This window comes from Mustela putorius, unplaced genomic scaffold (assembly GCF_011764305.1).
Source record: "Mustela putorius furo isolate JIRA1106 unplaced genomic scaffold, ASM1176430v1.1 tig00003853_pilon_pilon_pilon, whole genome shotgun sequence".
NCBI lineage: Eukaryota > Metazoa > Chordata > Mammalia > Carnivora > Mustelidae > Mustela > Mustela putorius.
Genome location: NW_025422005.1, coordinates 81,688,075 through 81,695,422, shown reverse-complemented (window position 1 = coordinate 81,695,422; position 7,348 = coordinate 81,688,075).

Here is a 7,348-nt window from a genome sequence, read left to right as displayed (position 1 = left end):
AGGTACTGAAAACAAACAAACAAAAAAACCCAATTGTCCTCAGCCTGAAGTGATTTGACTTCTGGTAGAGAGAAGAGATGAGAAAATCAATTATTAAAATTCAGTGCAAAAAAAAAAAAAAAATCAGTGCAGCACCAGCACAACCAGGAAAAGCACAGAAAACGTCTCCCACACAATGTTTATTTTAAAAATGTAAGCTGGAGAAGATTGAGGATACATGATCAGGTTTTCTGGGTGGTTGAAGCTTTAACTGTCAGGTTGCCAGGAGGTGAGGCAGGAAACCAGAACCTGTACACAGAGAGATATTAATGGTGGTGAGGATTTTGGTATAAGGAATGGAGAATGAAGAGGAAACCTGATCCTGAAATGTCTGCATACACCATACTGATGAGTTTGGATCTTAACTTAAAGGCAATGCAATAGGAAGTTGTTGGAAGGTTTTAAACAAGGGAGGAGGACATGAGGTCCTTGTAAGATATTCGGGTAAACGTTAAGGGTAGACATTGAAATTTTAACTTTTTTGAAGTAATAAGGCTATTACCCAAAATTGTTACCTATTTGACACTTTTGATATCTCAGAAGGGATAAAAGCCAATACAATGAATTTATAGTTTCTCTTTACATTGAAATGCATAAAGGATATTTAAGCAAGATATTTATGTTAGTTTTTCTTTCAAGATACAGTATTGTCTGGAAACTATCTTTGATTTAAAGCATCTACGATAGGCCAAGAGGATATTTTTCCCACAGATGTTATTGCTCATAATTTGATAATATTGCCTTGTTTTTACCTTGGTAAATGCAATGGACTGATGTACTTTCTTTTGACATTAATGAGAAAAATAATTTATTTTTATTTCATCAAAAGCTATCCCTTTCTCACATTTTCTATGAATACAGAGAGGTTTGTAAAGTTTGGGCAGGAATAAGCAAAATCTTGTCCTTGAAGTGTAGAATTTGCCACTCAAAATATGCCATTTTGGCAAAAGGATGATTTTGAGCGGAAGGCAGTTGAGAAGAAGCAAATATATAAAATGTAATCTGCTCCCCTCCTATTTGTCTACAAGCAGGATGTAAATTTATAAAGATGTTCTTCCTCCCCTCCACTGGGAACAAAAAAAGTGGATCACTAGAGACAACTTCAGACCCTTATCAGCCTGAAAACAGCAAGTGAAGAATCTAGATAACAAACTTTACTAAGCAGACTTTATCTATGATTAGTTTCCCAGATACTTTCCTTCCCATGATTTGAGCTTTAGAATCTCGAGGTACTTTCCCTTTGTCTTGCTACCTCTTAAAAAATATATATATACATAATCTATTATATATATTATATAACATATATAATATATATATCGAGGTACCTTCCCTTTGTCTTGCTACCTCTTAAAATATATATATTATATAATATATTATATGAAATATATTATATATAATATATATATATATAATTCCTTTGTTATAAAGCTATATAGGCCCAAGATCTAGCCACCCATTTGAGTTATTAATCCCTGAGTTCTCTCATGTATAGGTGTAATATACATGCAGTAAGCTTCTTTTGGTTTTTCTCTTATTAATCTTCTTTTGTCAGTCTAATTTACAGGGTTCCAGCTGGAGAACTTCAGGTAGGCAGAGGAAGAGATTTTTTTTTCTTCCCCTGTATCCCATAGGGCACAAGGATATAGTTAAAAAGAAGATATCAATCTGGCCACTCAAATGTTATACAGGCTGTGGAATGCAAAGTGACCAATTAGGGTATATTTTAAGATAAGGTTTTAATAATTTATAAAATATGTCTTTAAACCTTTTTTTTACTCATGTCAAGTATGGGTATATCTTCTGGAACTCCCTCCTGGTATCACTACAAAGAGAAAAAAAAAAGAAAATGAAAGAAAAAAAGAGAATTTAAAAACTACAATAAAACCATATAACATACTCCATAATATTCAGATTTTGTGTAATTTACAACATGAGCTTGAGTTAAATTTAGATAAAGTTCATCTTTGTCAAAATAATTCTTGCTTACGAACAGTACAATTTAATTGTAGAAGAGTAAGCAGTGTTTAAGATAACATAGACTATCAACTGTTTTAAGCACCGTCAATACACTCAGTGCTTCAAAAAAGTAGTTAATTTACATTCAGTTGATATGCTAATTATAATTAATATGTGAATAGTTCTTATCTATTCATTAAATCAGTCCCCCAAGGATTTTTATTAGTCAACATATTGTTAGTTGTAAGCTTGAATTGCTTAAGACTTGATAGCTGAATGAGTAAGGCAAAATCTAACATTTTCTGCCCCTTATCTTTGTCAAATGAACTTGGATATTTTCTTTTCCCTCAGCGATTATCCCAATTTGTTTGGTACCTCTTTGTTTAGGATACAATGCCATTGTGTCTGCTGAAAATATCCACCTACAGTATACTTTTTGAAGACATAATTACTAACAAAACTAACAAAAGTATGGTTTCCATCTTATGGGGTTCAGGACATGCTACCCCAAAATATGGAAACTTGGCATGTTGAATGTCTCAAGCTTGAGAAAAGGGCAGAAGCAGGAAAATCGCTTTGACCTCCCACATCCACCTCACCCCTATTCCTTGAAATAAATCATGAAACTCCCATATAAAAGATACTCTCCCTGTGTAAAGAAGGAGATGGAGAATTTGTGGTCAAGAAATCTGTACAAACAAATCTTGTTAAACTCATCCTTATCTTCCCAGTGACTACTTCACCACTTGCTACCCTAACTCAAACCCCTCTATTTTATCAATTCTTCACAAATGTATTGTTTCTTTTCATAAAAGGAACAACAGCTTCCTACTCTGGTCACTTCTTCGGGTCTTCATTCTCATGTGAAGGCTTCCATGTACATGTTAAAAGTCAGTAAAATGTATATGCTTTTCTTCTGTTAATCTATCTTTACCAGTTTAATTTTCAGACCCAGCCAAGGATTCTAAAGAGGTTGAGGAAAATTTTCCCTCTCCTACACATCTCATCAGCTCCCAATATACTCTATAAAACAAAACAAAAACAAAAAGTAAACCTTGCCCAACAAATTTTCCTATACTATACTTGGAAGCCTTTCATTAAAAACAAACAAACAAACAAACAAATAAATAAATATGATGTCCTAGCTTTGCTGGCATCCCAAACACAAACTTAACCTGATAATTGGTTAATCCAATACTAACCGCTGTACTGACCAACCTTACAAATTTTTTCCAGACAATGACCTCAATCAGAGAGCTGAGAGCCAGCACTTACCTGTAAGAACAGATGTCTGTGGCTTTTGGTACAGAGTTGTTATAACAACTCTGTAGCCCAGTCACAGGAATTTACAAAAGTTACTGAATGCACATGTTTCTGGTTATACAGTCTCTCCTAGAAAATTTACATGTGCTATCACAGTATTCCAATGTTTGAAAATGTCGTGCCCTTGTTATTTGAAAATGACAGGGCTGAGCTGCGCTTTGAGTTGTTTATTTGAAGGCAGTGAAAGGTCAGAGAACCAGTCACTTTTTTTTCCTTCTGTTCCTCTTGTAAAAGGTATCCTTGAGAAGGATGACTCAGAATAGAGTTTATCTACTGAATGCTTCCTCTGTATAAGGCATATACTAGACAGTCAGATGTTACAGAGGGATCAGTTTGAATCTTGTCCTTCAGAAGCTGTTAGGGGGATTTTCCTGACACTGTAGGTAAACTTGTCTTGGATCGCCAATGTCCCTTTTTGGGAGCTTGAATTCTCATCTACTCTGCCTCTTGTTCCTATGTTTGTATTTCTTGCATTTGTACATTTTGCACTAACCTGTATATGAATTTCCGTCCCTTATCTAATGACATGATAAATTAGTTTCTACCAAGTATTTGTTACATTGTCCCTGAATATTTAGAGGTGACAATGAGGAGTTATATTGTGCAGTTTAGATATCTGCAGCCCCTCTCTCTTCCTTCTTTCTTCTTTTTGTATTCTCTCCTCTCTCTGTTAAAGCAAAGCAAAATTTCCTCCCTCTCTCATGCTTATCATTTTAGTGAGCTTCATTTATTGCTTCAATATGCAATTGGAGGTCACTCCAAGAAGTAATTCTTCCAAATAATACTATACTTTGTTCTTCCCAAGAGGACCCCTGATGAATACATTTTCTTTCCTCCTTATAGGAGATGAGAGAGAAGTTTTAAAAGGTGGGTTTTGAATATCTAAGCTTTTAATTGCTACTCAGAAAAACTCTGAACCCCTACCATCTCAACTCAATGTAACAAAAACCGAATCAGAGCTGTAATCTATCATCTCTTTCCTATACCTGAGCAGCTGAGTGCCACTAGGCGAAAAATCTCCCAGTCTTATTACTGCTGCCACCATAAAATCATAATTTCAAACTGCAGCTAGATCCTCAGCTTCTTCTACTAATCCCTTGAGCTGTATTTTGCTTCCTCTCCCTCAACTACTATTCCAAATCTGCACAAATCTCATCCAATTCTCCACTCACTTTCAGGCCACTTTCATTGACAAAATAAGGCCATAATACATAATCTCCCTGAATTTGCTGATCTCTCACCTATGAAATAATTTACATACACCATTCACACGTATTCCTTTCCTCTAGTTTTGAAGGGGAAGGGTGACTTTTCCAGTTCCTTAGTGTTATACTCTCTGGGCCCTTGATCTGTTAATTACTCCCCCTCTTCTATCAATCCCCCCCTCCCAAGGGGCAGGCATTTTTTTTTTCAAAGATTTTATTTATTTATTTGACATACAGGGATCACAAGTAGGCAGAGAAGTGGGCAGAGAGAGAGAGAGAGGTGGAAGCATGCTCCCCGCTGAGCAAAGAGCCCACTGTGGGGCTCGATCATGACCCTGGGATCATGACCTGAGCCCAGGGCAGAGGGTTTACCCCACTGAGCCACCCAGGAGCCATGGGGCAGGCATCTTTTAACTCAATTACTCTAATAATCACTTGGCTTTTCTAACAACTGTTCTTATTTGTAACAATGCTATATTCTATGACATCTGTGCAAAAATAAGTCTGTATATGGAATTAACTTTCTTAAAATCCTCTAATGGCTCCTTTTCACTATAGGTGAAGTCCAAGTTTGTTAACATAGTATACAAACTCTTCATACTGTTGAACCTCATTTCCAGGCACTGCCATTCTCCCCCTTTATGCTCCAGACAAATAGAACATCAATATCCTGCACCTATCATTCCATTTTTGCTTCAGTGCCCTTGTTTATGTCTGTTTATGACCTTTCCAACTTTCCCACACTATACCACACCACACTGCATGTGCCCTTTCCCTATTTTAATTTCTGCTTATTTTATAGGAGTAATTTAATATATCATTTCAACACAGAATCTCTCCCTTTGTACTGTAATATTCTGTGGTTCTCCCTCAACCATTCTTATCTATTATTTTTGAATTATCTCTGTAAGTTTGGGGCTCCCCAACTCCACCACCACATACAGCCTGTAGGTCCTTAAGTTGTAGAAACTACGTTTTTTCACCTTGATCTACCAATTCTTCTTACCATACTGCAGAATGAAATATTTTTAATCAAAATCCTCATAATAATTAAAAATTTTCTCTGGATGCTTTTGGAGTTCATGGTCCATTGGCAAGTAAATTTTTATTTCTTGGCTTGTTTCTTTGCTTGCTTGTTGTTTTATGGTAGTACTGTGCCCACCAGAATGTGTTTATCTCACAATGGTTAAAATACAAATTGTAGACTTCATAATTTCAACATTTTATCCTTACTGTAAGCAAAAGTCTTAATTTGTATTGTGAAATATTTCATATATACTGCACGCAAATGTTCATAAGCAGTTTAGAGAGTGTTAATGGAATTAACCATTAATACCATTTGGGTTAAAGAAATAACGGCAAAAGTCCTGAGTGAGTCCCTGGTAGCAACAAAGTTCACCAGTCTGGGCACTTGGCTTAGCTGTACTGGGGACAAGATCCTTGAGCTACAGCATAAATAATGGCCACAAGGAGTAGGCCACTCTGTTTTCTTTTTTTTCCCCTAAGATTGCTATGTTCCATCTCCAGCTCTGACGAGTAAATCAAATTGAGCATACTTCTATATGATAAAATCAGTGTTCTCAACAAATATAGCAGCATGCAGAGAAAACAGAAACTTCCCTAACAAAGAGTCAAGACATTTCAACCATAGGTAAGAATCTGAGCTAGGCTCATTAGCATCCTTAGCTATTAAAGAGTAACTGGGACCTGACTAGCCCTTCTACCATTAAAATGAAACTAGAAGGGCACCCGGGTGGCTCAGTTGGTTAAGTGTCTTCCTTCACCTTAGGTCATGATCTCTAGGTCCTGGGATCAAACTGTGAGCAGGAAGTCTGCTTCCCCTTCTTCCTTCGCCTCTCTTGCTCTGCTCATGCTTTTTTCTCTCTCACTCTACCTCAAATAATAAATAAATAAATAAAATCTTTTTAGAAACACAAAAATTAAATAAAATGAACACTAGAAAACTTGAAAAAATATAAAGAAACAACTGTTTTCATACATTGGACAACAGGCAATGCATAACTGAGAAAAAAGAAAATAAATGAGATGAACGTTATGAATTCTTTAGCTTTATGCCTGAAGATAGTTTGGAATATGGTAAGAAGAGAGGTAAGCAAAGCAGAATATGAGGTGACAGATAAGAGACTTAAGAGAGGCTCAACACCTGAAATTTGAACTGATGCGAACTGGAAAGAAAAGAGAATAGAGAAAGAATTCCAAAAATCTGCAAGAGTTATTCTTGAGTCTGCTGATGAATACTGAGCTACACGTGCATAGGGTGAAACTCCATAAGACTCATCAAAAATGACTGAGGAGCTATAAACTAAGCAATGTCCATTACTCACACAGTAACAAGAGATACACAAGAATGGGAGATATTTGAGTTCTAATAAGCCATAGTACAGAGCCTTTGTTGAACTCCTTGGACATTCAACAGAAACCCCTATAAAGTTCACATCTTAACAGTAGAGCCAACTAGCACTAGTGTGAAGAATGGTTTTGACCATTCCTGACCAAGTTACAAAAAGAAAATCATGAACACTTCACATTGATCTAAAAGTAACTTAAATGCCTACCAAACTGAATTCTACACTCTTTAAAGACAACAAAACACAGAAACACAGCAACATAAAATTTGCTGTCTAGAACTCAACACAAAATTACAAGACATGTAAAGAAGCAGAAAAATGAGACTCATATCAAGAGAGTTATCAATCAGTAGGAATATACCCAGAAACTGTATAGATAAGGGGTTTTAGCACATACTTTAACTAACTATTATAAATAAAGTCAAGTGCTTAAAGAAAAAAAGATAAATGTAATGA